Source organism: Artemia franciscana, unplaced genomic scaffold, assembly GCF_032884065.1.
Source record: "Artemia franciscana unplaced genomic scaffold, ASM3288406v1 Scaffold_1170, whole genome shotgun sequence".
NCBI classification, from domain to species: domain Eukaryota; kingdom Metazoa; phylum Arthropoda; class Branchiopoda; order Anostraca; family Artemiidae; genus Artemia; species Artemia franciscana.
Genome location: NW_027062752.1, coordinates 223063 through 239472, shown reverse-complemented (window position 1 = coordinate 239472; position 16410 = coordinate 223063). Strand labels below are relative to the sequence as shown.

Here is a 16410-nt window from a genome sequence, read left to right as displayed (position 1 = left end):
CTGGCAATGATCTTGATCTCAATCCCCCCCACTATGCCCCACCATAAATGGCCGCCTCTCCCACTAAAGACTGTCCCATTAGAGACCATAGTGATAAAAAACCCACCCGCTCTCCTACTGAAGGATCCTGTCTGCCGCAAGAAAGAATTTGATAAGACAGGGTGTGCAAATATTCGTTATGTTAAAGCAACTAAGGATAGTGTTATGGTATCGGTACAATGTCCAGATGCATCGAAGCTCAGTTGTGATCTAAAGGTTATTTTTCCTGAAAGCATAATAACTTCCAAACCTCGGCGATTTTTTTGGAATTATCAGGAGTGTGGACATTGATTTTGATGTTAGTGCCTACGCATTGGACTTTCCGGGTATAATCGAGTTTAATCGGCTAGGAAAATCGCGAGTTATTTTTAAAACAGAAGAATACATGTTACATCACACATGGCATCAAATTCGGTTATGAGCTTTTCCGAGTGGAACGTGATCGTATTAAGCCTGGGCGTTGTTTTAAATGTCAAAGTTTTAACCATGTTCAAAATCAATGTAAATCTGAATGTTTCAAATGTGCCCGATGTAGCGGTAATCATATATCGACTAAAGCCCCACCATGTCAAGCGCAAGTTAAATGCGCCATTTGTGGCTCGAATGATCATCCAGTTTACAGCTTTAGGTGTCCGATTTTAAAGAAGTTTTGTAAATGAATGTATTACTTCGTGTTACGTCCTTTAATTCAAATGGTGTGTTAGGGAAATTATCTGTACTTCACAGTTTTTTGAATGAAAAATCATCGTTATTATGTCTTCAGGAACACCACTTCCTTAATCATTCGTTGAATCGTTGAATCTGCTTTCTAGTTTGTCTACTCAGCATGATATTTTTGCTGTTCCCGCTACACCGACTGGTGGGCGTCCCTCCGGTGGTTTAGCTACTATTTTACCCAAGTCTCTTAATGCAACTATTCTAGCAATTGATACAAATTTTTTAGCTTGTAGTTTTTCAAACGTAGTTTTAATTAATTGTTATTTTCCGACTGATTACCATGATGATATTTCTTTTGATGCGTTTACTCAATGCTGTTTCATGCTGACACTCAATGCTTACTCAATGCTCAATGCTGACAGTAATCCCTCTTTGATCCCCGTTTACTCAATGCTGACAGTAATCCCTCTTTGACTATTAATTGACTTTATTTTGAATTAATCCATTGCTTAAAGTATGGTGCTGCGGCAGTTTTTCCTACTAATAGGATAAGGTTGGGCGCGCAGAAACCTTTTTGGGGCCTCAATCCTTTTTTGGTAAATTCTAATAAGGCGGCAAAACAAGCGTATTGGGAATGGCGGGCGCTTGGTAAGCCTAGAGACTCGCATCCAGCTTCTTTGCTAATGAAAAAGAGAAAGGCCAAATTCCAAGCGGAGCTCTGTCGTCATAATAACCTGGTCATAGAAGAAGCTTCTTCAAATATTGATAACGACAAGGATAAGAATCTCCTTTGGAATGTTCTCCGAGGCAATAGGCGGATTAACATGCCTGATACTAATTCCACACCATCGCTAAAAGAGTGGGAAAATTATTTTTCTAAGTTGTCGACTTCGCACGATTCTAACAGTGTTGTGTTGCAATTAGATGAAAGGTTGAAGAATTTTTCAGCTGATTACAGGATTTCTGTGGAGCAATCAAAACGTTAAAGGCGCATTCGGCTAAGGATCATGATGGCGTATTTGCTAATCACCTTAAACTTGCTCCTTCTTCTTTTCTTTTTACTCTACTGGCATTTTTCAACCTTTTACTTATTACTGGTTTAGTACCATCGTCATTCTATATTGGCATAGTTACGCCTATTCCTAAGAGCTGGAAAAAGACCTGTCATCTTGTAGTTCCTGGAGGCCAATTACTAGGGGTTCTATGACTGGGAAAGTGTTTGAGTTGTGTTTGAAGGATCTTCTTGAAATTCTTGACGCTGATTCTAATCAAGTTCGTTTCAAAAGAGGTTTGGGATGTGAACACGCCCAGGCATCTTTCAGCAAAGTTATTGAAGAAGCGAGAATCTCTGGTCAACCGCTATACGCCCTCTTGATTGATATCAAAGGGGCCTTTGATAACATTTCTCATGCATCTGCACTGCTCGCTATAATCCATGCTGGATTGCCCCTAGCTGTTATTCGAGTCCTTCGCTCTTGGTATTCTGGATTAAAGATCCGTATTTGTCCGAGTTCGTCTTCATCTCAGTCCAAATTAATTCAAGTGGGTAGAGGAATTAGACAAGGAGGAATTATTTCTCCTTATATATTCATTTCATATTTAGCTACTGCCCTTAATTCTCTTTCCTGCTCTTTTGTTTCATTATCTCGAAATCTGTCTTACATTGCATATGCTGATGACATTATCCTTCTAAGCCGGTCCAAGTCTAGTCTTGTTTCTAATTTTAATATTTAAATTAATTGTTTAAAAGGTTTGGGCCTTTTTATCAGTTTTGAAAAATGTCAATTTTTGTTGTAAATTGCTTAGAGGATAATGTCAGGGCGACTCTCGATTGCGGCAATGGTGTTATTTTTCAGTCGTCGCCAATAGTCAGTTATTTGGGATTACCTTATGCTGCTACAAAAAGAGATTTTAAACCAGTCCTGGTTAAACATGTTCAGATGAAACCACGCAAGGCATTTGGTCTTTTAATTAGTTTTCGGGGTCTTTACCGTCGGGACGTCCTTGGTCGCATGTATAGCGCTGTTGCTCTGCCTCACGTACTGTTCCCGTCCCTCCTCTTCCGTAATTTCAGACCTTCTGATCTTTCGGCCATTAAAGTTTCTTATTTTAAATTTTGTAAATATTTACTTGGTTTTCCCCTTTCTTTTAGTAATACTGATATTGTTTTAGAGCATAAAGTGAAGGATCCTGTAGTCTGTATAAAGAAAAAATATAAAATATTTGAAGATAAGGCGAAAAATAACCTTTTAGGCCACAATTTATTTCCAATTTTTAGTAACAGTTCTGGCTCTTGATGATTTATAGGCTAAACTATTTAGCAAGTGTTTTCGTATCCTTTTTTTCTTCTCTTTTTAAGTGTTTGATCAATGTCTGATAGGTTTTGATTGTAAGTGTTATCATTTGTCTTTTCAGCATTCTCCTTATTTTTCGAGGAAAATAAAGAAAATAAATAAATAGATAATAAATTTATTGTCATGATTAACGAAATTGGCAAAGAATTCCCCCAAAGATGGAAATATGTGGATGACTTGTCGATCCTTGAAACATATTAAGCTTCTTGGTGTCACAATTTCGAATGATCTTAGGTGGTACACACATGTTCCCAAAACTGTTAAACAAGCAAATGTTTCACTATCCATTTTTAAGCTGCTAAACAAATTCAATTGTCCTAAGATACATTCCCTCCGTGTTTACTTATCCTTTATCAGGCCGTTATTGGAATATGCATGTCCGGTCTGGCATTCGCAACTTTCAAATGAACTTGGTGACAAAATCGAGTCAGTCTAAAAGCGTTCGCTCAGGATCATTTACAAAGAAGGCAAAATTCCATACTCCTTCCTCCTTAAAGCTGCACACATTACCACCTTAAAAGAAAGGAGGAAAAAAAATTGTCTGCTTTTCGCTAAATCAGTCATTTGCAATCCCGTACTGAGGACTTACTCCCTGATTTTCACAATCCCATTAGACTCCCACTCCCCCGGTCAGCCTCCTTAGCAATCCCAACTTACTCTTCGATCCATGCTGTTACAGAGAGGTTTCGTAAAAGTTTTATACCCTTTATTCTGGAACACCTTAATAATAATTCGTGATTATGTACTTGCCAAATTCCCCTTTTCCTCTATTGCCGTTTTTATTTTTTTATTTACTGCAATGTATTTGTAATTTAATTGTTAAGTTTACTGATTTGCCCTTTATCTTTGATAATTTTGCTTTTTTAATTTCTTTTTAATTTTAAGTGTTTGACTTAATGTGCTGTTTTGATTCTTTTTTTTTCTTAGCTTTTACTGACATATAAAGCGAATTCGGCTCTATAGAGCTTGTTATAGTCTTTTGAAAATAAATATTATCTTATCTTATCCCTCTCTTCAAATTGTATTTCATTTTTCATCAAAAAAGCTCCTTGTCTCATCCGATTTCTCACATTTGAAATCATTTGGTATCCTGGAAAAATGTAAGGCGAGAGACAGATGTTCATGGACAAAAACGTTTCACGAATACCCAATTCATCAACACTACTCATAATCGACAAAAAATTTTCAATATCCTTAGACGACGACGTAATGTGGCATTCCCATTCAGACACACCAAAACTCTAAATTTTTTTCTGTATCGGAAAATCAATTGTGACATACTGACTTTTTCTTACTGGCTCAGGCCATTTCCCAACACTATCTTGAGCAATTTTACAATCTAAAATTTCATTAGCATCTAAAGTTTTATTTTCTAACTCATCCAACCGATCCTTCTTGTATTAAATAAAAAAAACTAGTTTTTTTAACTGTAAGTAAGGAGCGACATTAAAACTTAAAACGAACAGAAATTACTCCGTATATGAAATGGGTTGTCCCGTCCTTAACGCCTCGCTCTTTTAGCTAAAGTTAGACTCTTTGCCACAATTCTACTATTTAAAACAATTAAAAGCTTTAGCGTAAAGAGCGAGGCGTTGAGAAGGGGACAACCCATTTCATATACGGAGTAACTTCTGTTCGTTTTAAGTTTTAATGTCGCTCCTTACTTACAGTTAAAAAAACTAGTTTTTTTTATTTAATTTCTGAACGTTTTTGAATTAATGCATGTTTGATTTTGGCTCTCCACACATAAATTATTAAAATGAAATTTGCATATTAATTCCTTTTTTGGCTAAATGGCTTTCTCTTAGTTTTGATCAGACGATTTTGAGAAATAAGGGGTGGGGAAGGAGGCCTAGTTGCCCTCAATTTTTTTGGTTACATAAACAGGCAACTATAACTTTTAATTTTTAACGAACGTTTCTATTGGTAAAAAAATATACGTAACTTAAGAATTAACTTACGTAATAAACTTTTATATTCTTATGTTTTTATTATGTATATAAGGGGGTTTGTACCCTCGTTAATGACTCGCTCTTTACACTAAATCGTAAGTTTTGTCTCAATTCTTTAAGAATGACCTCTGAATCAGAAAGGGCGTAGAGTAGATAGTTAAAATTACTAAAAATACTTTAGCATAAAAAGCGAGGTATTTATATCCTCCTAAATACCTCGCTCTTTATGCTAAAGTATGTTTATAACCCCTCATATGCGTAATAATCTCTGTTCGTTTTAAGTTTCAATGCTACTCCTTACATTCAATTGAAAAAACTTTTTCATGTTTATTTTTTCATTGTTTTTTTTTATAGTAGTTTTAGAAAGTCCTGCACCCTTTTGATTGAATTTGTCTTCCTCCATGACATATTTCTCCAAGGAAAGATCCTCCCACATAGCCCCCTCCCCTCACCCCCACCCCCAAAACCAAAAAAATCTCCCTGAAAACGTCTGTACACTTCCCAATAACCATTATTATATGTAGGCTAAACACTGGTCAAAGTTTGTAACTTGCAGCCCCTCCCCCAGGGACTGTGGAGGAGTAAGTCATTGCCAAAGACATAGTTATTATGGTTTTTGTCTATGCGGAACAAAATGGCTATCTCAAAATTTTTATCCGTTGTCTTTAGAGAAAAAATGAGCGTGGGAGGGGGCCTATGTGCCCTCCAATTTTTTTGGTCACTTAAAAAGGGTACTAGAACTTTTCATTTCCGTTAGAATGGGCCCTCTTGCGACATTCTAGGACCACTTGGTTAAAAGGGAACTAGAACTATACATTTTCATTCCAATGAGCCTCCTCTTACGTTCACAGGACCATCCCTTCCATAAAAACCTCAAGCGCCCCTGGGGCATAACTTACAACCCTTGCTCCAAGACTCTGAGGAGTTTTGTCAGCCCCAAAGGCTTTGCAACGTGATCTTTGGACATTTTTCTAGCAGATTCTATCAGATTCATTTGGGGAAAATGAATCCGAAGAGGGGGCATGGAAAGAAGGGGGAAGAGCAGGTTTCTTCTTTGGGCATGGAAGAGGGTTGGGTAAATGGCCTCCGATCATTGACTCATAAAAAAAGCACAAGAATTTCTGATTTCCAATCCGACGAACCCCTCCAAATTTATTTGACTATCATTTCTACAAGCTTAAATGCCCCTGGGTAATAACTTTAAACTCTTGTCCTGAGGACTGTAGGAGGGGGGCTGTCATGCAAAAAGACATAATTTCTGGACCTTTTAACAAAGCCGAAAAAAAAATTATTTTAAATTTTGATTGGATACGTCTAGGAAAATGATGACCGTGGGAGGGGGGACTGGCTTTCCTCCAATCACTTTTGATTATCAAAAAGGACTTTCAATTTCGAATTGGCTGAGTCCGTTTCAAAGTTTCTGTCATAACTACTTATACTACTTATAATACTACCCTGGTCTAAAAAAAAGCAAAAAAAAACAAACAAATAAATAAACACATAATACATTGCGCCCGCATTGCTCTAGCACTATTGCGCTGCCTATGATACTAATAGCATAGGTCATAAAGGCCCGCTATCAGCCGATAAACAAAAATACAAATAATATATTAATTTTAATGTAATAAACTTACATTTTCGGGACATTCTCGGTTTTCCCGATGAATCCGTGAGCTTAGCTACGAAGAAAAAAACGTGTCAGTCGACGTCCATTTCAGCGTTCCGGATACACCTCCCGTACCCCTTAATGGGTCCCGATGTAGTTCTAGGCAACACAAAAACTTTGCTGAATTTGTTGATTTGCGTATTTTTTGTGTCAACTTCTCGTCGACAGATGGGTCGCAGGTTCAACATTCAATCAGGAATTTCTGATTTAAAAAAATATAATAAGATACTTAAACTGCACAATGTGACAAAATGCAAGTGGAGTCAATTAAATAAAGCAAGATGAAAGCACCATAGATATACGAGTACATGCGTTGAAACACAAGAGAATCATGGCAAAATGCATAGGGAATACCCAGGTAGCATTTTCCTAGATAACTAACTGGAGAGAAGGAAACATGTTAAGAAAACAATTCTTACATCATAATATGTAGAATAGGCATAGTTAACACATATTGCACGCAGCTTCGCTATACTTTATCCCTCCCCCTCCTGATGTACGAATATATAGCCCAAATTATATATATTTCAAACTATTCTCGCAATTAGTCTTTCTTGCAACACATTTTGCATGCGGAATCAACATACTTTACCCCCACACCCCTAATATACAAATATACAGCCCAAATTTGTCTCTAGGATTAACCCAGCTTCATTTGTTGAGTGTTTGCCGCACAATGCATAAGTGCTCAAATGAATCCCAAATTCTTGTTCAGATGAATTTAGGAAAAGGGGGCTAGGGTGGGGGCTAGTTTCCCTCCGATGTCTTTGGTCACTTAAAAGAGGTAATTTAAAAAGGTTTAGTGCTGCTCCTTAATCTGGAAACATCAAGTTAAGAAACTCTGGAGCAGCCAGATTTCCTGGAATTGTTTAAACAACGATCAGAAATTAAATAAATTTTTTTTAACGAAAGAAAGGAGCAGCATTAAAACTTAAAACGAACAGAAAATTATTACGTAGGCCTATATTAGGGGGTTTACTCCTCCAAAATACCTCACTCTTAACACAAAAATTTGAATTCTGTCCCAATTCTCTGACCCAACCTCACCTTCTCTCATCTTCACTTATTCCTAGCCTTAGTGACTTAGTTTTCTTACCATAATTTTCAAGCCTATTCTGGCACCCTGAACTCGCAAAACTTCTAACAGTTCAATTATTTTGCTCATACTTTCATCAAGGATGCTTAAATCATCAGTATAATACCTCCCTCATATACGTAATAATTTATGTTCGTTTTAAATTTTAATGCTGCTCCGTACTTTCAGCTGGAAAAAAAAAATTTCATTTAATTGCTTAAAAAAATACAAATGAATATGATTTATCAGTTTAATATACACGTAAAGATTTCTATTTCTTAAAATCTTAATAATTTTGTATTTATTAAAGTTATAAAAGTGAAAACATTAAAAAAAAATCAATAAAGTGCAAATTATGTTCTTTCCTTGAAAAGGCATAGGAATTGTGACCCTATTCATGTTAATTTCTGCTCATTTTGAGTTTGACTCGTTTGATTATTGTAATTAAATAAATAAAAATATTTTTTTTTCAACTGAAAGAAAGGAGCAACATTAAAACTTAAAAGAAACAGCGAAACTTAAAACGAAACTTAAACGAGCATCCATGCAATAAGTGAGTTTCTTTGTTGTTCAAAAGGAGGAATTGCAATTTTTACGAATTGGGCTTCGACAACTCCAAATGTGTATTTTCATATTTATACGACTCCATTTTCAAATGGTTTCAAGCGCTTATTTTAAGAATTTGTTTAAATTTGTTTTTAAAACGACCTTTTTCAGTTAAGAGCTAGGGTAATAATAGTTGGTATTTCTCACTGAGTTACAAATGGCAATTTTGTAGCACCGTTTTTAAAAAGATGCTTAAAAAAAAATTACTATGCGCCGCGGGTTGCTCTATAGTTTTGTAGCTATTGCATCAACCGAAGACTGGCTTTTTGCGACTGTGCATATTCAAATTTCTATTTCATCGAATTTGTTTACGCTGTTTTCATCAGTTTGGAGGTGCATACCAATTTTAGCTCTAGGTGTTATTTCCCCCATGGGAAAATATTCCCCCTACCCCCGATAAAATACCCCCCCACCAAAAAAGAAAAACACCCCGTTGAAAATAATCCCAGCGGAAAATACTCCCCTCCCAAAAAATAAACCCCTTTGAAAATACCCCCCAGAAAATTGCCCCACGGAAAATATTCCTCCAATAAATACCCCCCCCCCTCCCAGGAAAATACTCCCAACGGGAAACAAGACTTTCCAAATTTGAGAATTTTATTTGAGCTTTGTTTTTCATTTTCCGTAGGGGGAAGGATTTTGGTACTAGTGTATTATATACCACTCACTCAAGTTTACGCTGCTTAAAACTCGAGAAAAAACCGGTTTCTTCGTTAATTTCTTTCGGTTTAGCGTGAGACAAAACAAAGACAAGTGACAGAATATATGGGAAATATATAATTTGTTCTATATATTTGCACATAAGGGAGGGGAGTTTTTGGACTGTTTGAAGTCAGAAGAAATTCTTACTTCATAATATGCAAAATTTGTGTACCTAACACATTTTGCATGCACACCCACTGTTCTCTTTCCCTCCCCTCCCCCCCAATGTGCAAATATAAAGCCCAACTTTGTTTTGGAAAACAAATTGTTTTGGAAAACAAGAGACGGAAAAAACTATCGAAGAAACCGGTTCGTTCTTGAGTTTTACACATCGTAAACTTGAGTGAGTGGCATATAATACTCAAGTACCGGAATCTTTGGTGGAGAGAGAGTCGGATTTCTCGGTATTTTTTGTAAAGAACAGAAATTAAATTTAAAAAACTTCCTGATCAAGACCTCGCTCTTTACGCTAAAGTTTAAAATTTTAAAACAAAGCTTATTATTTTAATCAATCGGTCATTATGTTTCAGGAATTGTTCTTAAGGAATTAGGACAAATTGTAAAAAGTTTCGAGTTTAACTTTAGTTAGAAAGTTAGAAGCTTAAGTCAAAACTTTTAAGAGTTTAACAAGTTCAACGTTCCTGCTTCATGTGTTCCGTTTTCACGATAATAACAGTATGCCCTTTTGCGTTAGTAAGCTTATAAAATAATTCCCATTGGCCCATGGGCCACTTTTCAAGGCTCGTTTTCATGAAATAAACCAAAATCCAAATAATGCATTAAATTAAATCTTAATAAGGCACATTTATCTGAAAGCCACCACACTTAAGCTTTATCATTCCTGCTTCGATTTCCCATGAAAAATTTCTGGAAGCTTGTATTTCTTTGTACTTCACCGCAAGATTAAGATAGAGATACCATTCGATAGCGAAGATAGTGTTCTTGAAAATGTCTATTTAAATTTTTTTTTGTTTTTTTCATCATTTCTTATAATCATGAAAAAATCCTGTAAGTACTTTGAAAAAGTAGGGTCTCTTTAAAAATCTTGCATTTCTTTATCTTCGATTAAAAATAAAAAAAAAATATATACACCGTTGCATTCAGCACTTTCTGATCTATCTACTTACGAGGTTAAAATTACAATATTGCTTAAATTTGTCTTTAAAAAAATCAGTTTCAAGTTCTATAAAAAACAGAAAATCAAGAATATTCAAATTATCTCAGAGGGCAGACAGGTGCTGAATTCTGGTTTATCGTCAGGAGATTCAATGCAGTGGGTAGTTTTGGGGAGAGAACAAATACGATTGGGTGTACGCAGAATAACTTTTTTGTATCTTTTTCGGCCGTGTCAACTATTGTTAAGAACTTTTAAAAGATAATGGGTAACAAGAAAGCAGCAGCGCTGAATAATAGGAGAAAGTTGGGACAGTTGCGAAGGTATGTTAATTTCCTTCTATATTTTTCTACAGTTATGAATGTAGTAATTGCATTATTTAGTCTATCTTGTTGAAGGTCAATCCAATTAGGAATTAAATAAAAAGGGATTTAGGAATTTTACTGAAAGGAAGGACATAAAACGATAAGAATAATTCCTTGCTGTTCATGCTAATGATTTTTAGTTAAAAATAGCTTCTTATTAGAATAAACATCCCTTATGTTTTAGGATACGTTCTAAAGAATTGGGAAAAAAAGTTAAACTTAGCTTGAAGAGCAAGCCTAATATAAGCATTATATTAAGGACTAATTTTTGTTCATCTTAAATTTTAATCTTGCTCCTTATTTTCAGTTTAAAAAGCTAATTAAAAAATATTAATTTCTTGTCATTTTTCCAAATAATGTTGAGAAAAGTGCCACGTCTTTTTGGAAACCTCTCTCTACGAGGGGGGAGGCTTCCTTTGAGCCCCCCTCCCTATTAAAACCTCTATTAGAGTAAATTTCGCATACATTTTCCCCTGAAAACTTCCTGCGTACAATAACACCTAGTAAATTATCTGTAACATAACTTTCATTTGAGAAAATTCGTTTGCAAATCATGCCGGAAATACTGCTCCGTGAAAGATTATATTTATTCGATTTAAGATTTCACTAAGACTGTAGGGAATGGGTACAAGCCCCTAAGCCGACTTATACTTAATTAGCAATGACAGCAAATTATAATAACTTTTTTTTTGTACATTCGGACATTTTGCACAAGAAAATCTTTTTTCAGGGACTTGGTTCCAAATTAAGGTTCCATACAATAAGGCTACTTACTTCAACAGTTAGAAAAGTCTTACATAGAACGATGTTATTCACCCGAAAGCATATTCTAACATACTTACTCTATTGGTCATGTGCGTGATCAGTTCGAAAAACTTCTGAGCGTGCCAATGACAGGCCTACTAAATTATTTTGAAATCAATTTAGATCAATTTGATACTTCTATCAGGTAATTTTTATTTTGTTTTACAGATATAATAAAAGGGAAAATATTCCCAAAACTGGCATTTCAGTAGAAGGAGGACTATATGGTCAACTAGACAGTGATGGTCAGCAAAAACTAGATCAGATTATAGCCGTGCAACAAGAAGCATCTTTTCATGGTTTAAAGATCGTTGAAGGGCCAGGAAAACTTAGTGAAAAATGAAGGATTTAAAGAACTACTCAATGAAAATTACATAGTCAACGTTTTTCATTTTGCTACAAACCTCCTCAAGATAAATGACCACTAGTAAATTATTTCCAAGTTCCTAGACAGTTAGCCTTCTCTGAACGACAAAAAAAAATATTGGAAATTTGTGGTTTTTAGTAACAGTTTTCATTATAACGAACTTTTAAATAAATATCAAAAGAATTATCTAGAAATACTTAAAGAAATTTTTAACTAATTTCGGAGGTTCAAGAAATGTTGTCACAGCGCTATTTATTTTGAATTGTGTTTCTAATTGAGCGGATTTTTTTAAAAAATTAGCCACATGGTAAAGATGAATTCTATAATTGTTTAGTTCATTCAGGTTTTTTGCAATGTGTTAATATTTGTGATTTGGTAAAATTTATAATATTTAGTTTACCTATTGTTGCTAAAGGGAGGGATATGTTAACAAGATAAGCTTGTTTTGGTTTTACTTGGTTGTTTTACATTTGCTGTTTTTTTTTCTCATAGGCATGTATTTTGGGGGTGATACCTGACGCGGGGATGCCATGGATATTCTGTGGTAGCCACAACACTGTGCTGGGTAGAGAATTTAGAGTGGCGAAACCCTATATAGGCCAGTGTATTCTCCTGATGAGCCCTTATGTTGGGTGTTGCCTCTGAATTATTTGTCTATATTATTTTTTCTATTGTTCGGTAAATGACGACTTATACTTATTGACGACATGACTACCTGTCCATGGATTATTCTTTATGGTTGATTGTGTGTGGCTATGCTGTTTGACCTATGTGATTGTATGGATGAGTAGGGTTAAGGCCTCATTCAAGTGCTGGTCTATATTAATCACTAATTTAGGAAAACAGTCTTCCTTTTCTCCGTCTGTCTCTTTTTTTTTTTTTTTTTTTTTTTTTTTTTTTTTTTTTTTTCGTGTTTGTGCTGTAGCATTGGTGATTTCTCTTTTCATGATATAAATTCTACCACTTACGAACAAAGATCCTTAGTTGGCAAACTGGGGCTTTGAAGCCTTTTTTTATCTCTCTAATCTCGACTCGCTTTGGTCAGTATCTCTTACCTAATACCCTCACATGAGAATTTTTTCAGTGTTTTCTCCTTATTTTTGTGTGTGTGTGTGTCAGGGGGGGGGGGGTCTATAACCTATACGTTTTGCATTGTTCCAAAATTTATCTTTCAAATTCTCACATTTTTAGTTTTATTATGCATACACACACTAGCACACTTAGAAAAAGATATATTTGACATAACACAAGTCACGATGCTTCACCTTTTTGTCATCTTCCTCCGATCTTTAAACGTCTCCAGTTGCAGCCCCCCTCTCTTTGCTTCTCCTACTACACTCAGCATCTCAGGCTATCCATTCTTGCACGCTTGCTATCTTAGTGTTATATTTCCTGTATTTAACTAATTTTTCTGTAGTCTGTAATTTGGGGAGTTTCGTCGTATAAACATTCAATGGCGTCTAGTTTTAATTCCTCAGAGGATCTATTACCCTACCTAGATTACCCCCTCCACAGATAAAAAAAAGTTTGAGCGGCGTTTTCATTAAAAAATCTATTGGTTTGGTATTTTTGTTGTAAAGTAATTTCTACTGTTCTGTGAAGTAACTATGTTCTATATAAAGTATATTCTATTTTATCTCTTCTTTTTTTTGTTGTCCCATGATCGCGTTGCTGACAATATAGGGTTTGACCGGTAGATCTATGTCAATAACCCGGAAGAGTTTACACTTTTTTTTTTACCAAAGTTTATTGATTTTCCCTAAAGTTTACACTGTTGAAAAAAGTTTAAAGAAACATAACTTTTGTTTCCCAGAAATTACAAAACTGTCGTTTCTAGTGCTCAGGCCTTCATGTAGCCCATGCAGCCTATATGTATTAAATAAAAAAAAAAGTTTTTTGAAATGAAATTAAAGAGCAACATTAAAACTTAAAACGAACAGAAATTACTCCGTATATGAAAGGGGCTTTTCCTCCTCAACACCCCGCTCTTTACGCTAAAGTTTCTTACTGTTTTAAAAAAAAGAGTTAAGAGAAAGAGTCAAACTTTAGCGTAAAGAGTGAGGCGTTGAGGACGAAAAGCCCCTTTCATATACGGAGTGATTTCTGTTCGTTTTAAAGTTTTAATGTTGCTCCTTACTTTCATTTAAAACAACTTTTTTTTTAATTTAATTTCTGGGCGTTTTTTAATTAATGCCCGTTTTGATCTTGGCTCTCCGCACATAAATAATTAAAACGAAATTTGCATATTAATTAATTGCAATTAATCGGAAGATTTTGAGAATAAAGGAGCGAGGGAAGAACCCTAGTTGCCCTCCAAGTTTTTGATTACTTAAAAAAGCAACTAGAACTTTTAATTTTTACAAACGTTTTCAATCGTAAAAAATATACGTAACTTACGAATTAAAATACGTAACGAATTTCCATATTCGTATGTTTTTATTGCGTATATGAGGGGGTTCAACCTTCGTCGCTCTTTACACTAAAGCTTAGATTTTGTCCCAATTCCTTAAGAATGACCTCTGAATCACAAAGGCCATAGAATAAATAGTTGAAATTAATAAAAATACTTTAGCGTAAAGAGTGAGGTATAACGAGGAGGTATACCCCTCATATGCGTAATAATTTTTGTTCATTTAAGTTTAAATGCTGCTCTTTACTTTAAGTAGAAAAAACTTTTCATATTTATTTTTTCATTGTTTTTTTCAAATAATGCTAGAAAATCCTGCGCCCCTTCATTGAAATTCTCTTCCCCCATGAAAAGTTTCTCCATGGAAATATCCTCCCACATACCCCCCCCCCTCAACTCTCCCCCCTAAACCAATAAAAATCCCCCTGAAAACGTCTGTACGCTTCCTAGTAACCATTACTGTATGTAAACACAGGTCAAAGTTTGCAACTTGCAGCCTCTCCCACGGGGAGTGCGGGGGAGTAAGTCGTCCCTAAAGACATAGTTAATAGGTTTTTCGACTATGGTGAATAAAATGGCCATCTCAGAATTTTGATCTGCTGACTTTTGGGAAAAAATGAGCGTGGGAGGGGGCCTAGGTGCCCTCCAATTTTTTTGATCACTTAAAAAGGGCACTAGAACTTTTAATTTTCGTTAGAATGAGCCCTCTCGCCACATTCTAGGACTACTCAATCGATACGATCACCCCTGGAAAAAAAAAACAAAAAAACAAATAAAAACGCATCCGTGATCTGTCTTCTGGGAAAAAATGCGAAATTCCACATTTTTGTAGATAGGAGCTTGAAACTTCTACAATAGGGTTCTTAGATAAGCTGAATCTGATGGTGTGATTTTGTTAAGATTGTATGACTTTTAGGGGGTGTTTCCCCCTATTTTATAAAATGAGGCAAATTTTCTAAGGCTCGTAACTTTTGATGGGTATAACTGATCTTGATAAAACTTATATATTTAAAATCAGCATTCAAATGCGATTCTTTTGATGTAGCTATTGGTATCAAAATTTCATTTTTAGAGTTTCGGTTACTATTGAGCCGGGTCGCTCCTTACTACGTTACCGCGTCTTTGTTACCACGAACTGTTTGACAGATTTTTTTTTTTTGTTTAGCTTTCTTCTCTTTTATAATTCTCAGTGGTTTAGCGATACTAGAGGTTTAGTCTTCTCATGTTTTTTTTAGCTGCGAAAAAGGATATCCTGACGACCAAAAATTCAAAGAACGACAAGGGTTGGCCTCACTCTTCTTATTCACTTTGAATGCACTGGAACACAGTGTATGCAAAAATTTATTTTAACAAATGAATCAGAACCCCCACAAGTAAAGGTTCAAATTAGTCAGCCACTGTGTACAACTGATGAAAAAGGAGATAGATTGTACATTCCCAAAATGGTAGAAAAAAAACTTACCGAAAATTTAAACACAAAAGCAGTGTTGGCAGCAATTTCATCTGGGATGGGCCAGTTTCAACTTGAAGAAGTTTTTAGACTGATGGATCTACCAGCAGTATCTCAAAAGATTTTCAAAAGAACAGAAAGATTGTTAGGACAGGTAAGAAATACATTTTTATATCTGCTGTGTATAAAACACTTAGAGTGGAGGGATTGGGATTTAACTTGGTGGGAAAAATAAACACAAGTCCTAGATGCGTGATTGACATAACTGGAATGGATCCGCTCTCTTTGGGGAGTTGGGGGGGGGGGGTTAATTCGGAAAAATAAGAAAAAATGAGGTATTTTTAACTTACGAATGAGTGATTGGATCTTAATGAAATTTGATATTTAGAAGGATCTCGTAACTCGACATTTTATTTTGGATCACGACCGGATCTAGTGTCATGGGGAGGAGTTGGGGGAGATTGGAAATCTTGGAAAACGCTTAGAGTGGAGAGATCGGGATGAAACTTGGTGGGAAGAATAAGCACAAGTTCTAGATACGTTATTGACATAGCTGGACTGGATCCACTCTATTTGGAGGAGTTGGGGGAGGGGGGATTTCCAGTGCTATGGCAAGTTCGGTGCTTCTGTACGTGCTAGGAAGATAAAAATTGGTAGGTGTGTCTTTGGGGGAGTGGGGGGGGGTTGTAATTCGGAAAAATTAGAAAAATTGAGGCATTTTTAACTTACGAACGGGTGACCGGATCTTGATTAAATTTGATATTTAGAAGGAACTCATGTCTCAGAGCTCTTATTTTATAAATCCTGACCAGATCAGGTTACATTGGGGGGAGTTGGAGGGGGAAACCGAAA

The 16410-nt window shown here is 35.6% G+C and overlaps 1 long non-coding RNA gene across 13 annotated transcripts in view; it reads right to left on the bottom strand.

The window, feature by feature from the left end:
• LOC136042354 (uncharacterized) overlaps nucleotides 1-16410 on the bottom strand; it is a 169490-nt gene that overhangs the window by 29698 nt on the left and 123382 nt on the right. For 12 of the 13 annotated variants that reach the window (XR_010621263.1, XR_010621262.1, XR_010621264.1 and 9 more), the window contains one exon: nucleotides 6637-6870. This is a non-coding gene — a long non-coding RNA (uncharacterized LOC136042354). Of the gene's footprint in view, nucleotides 1-543; nucleotides 3564-6636; nucleotides 6871-16410 lie in introns of those variants that run through there. The other variant, XR_010621273.1, reaches the window with a different exon arrangement.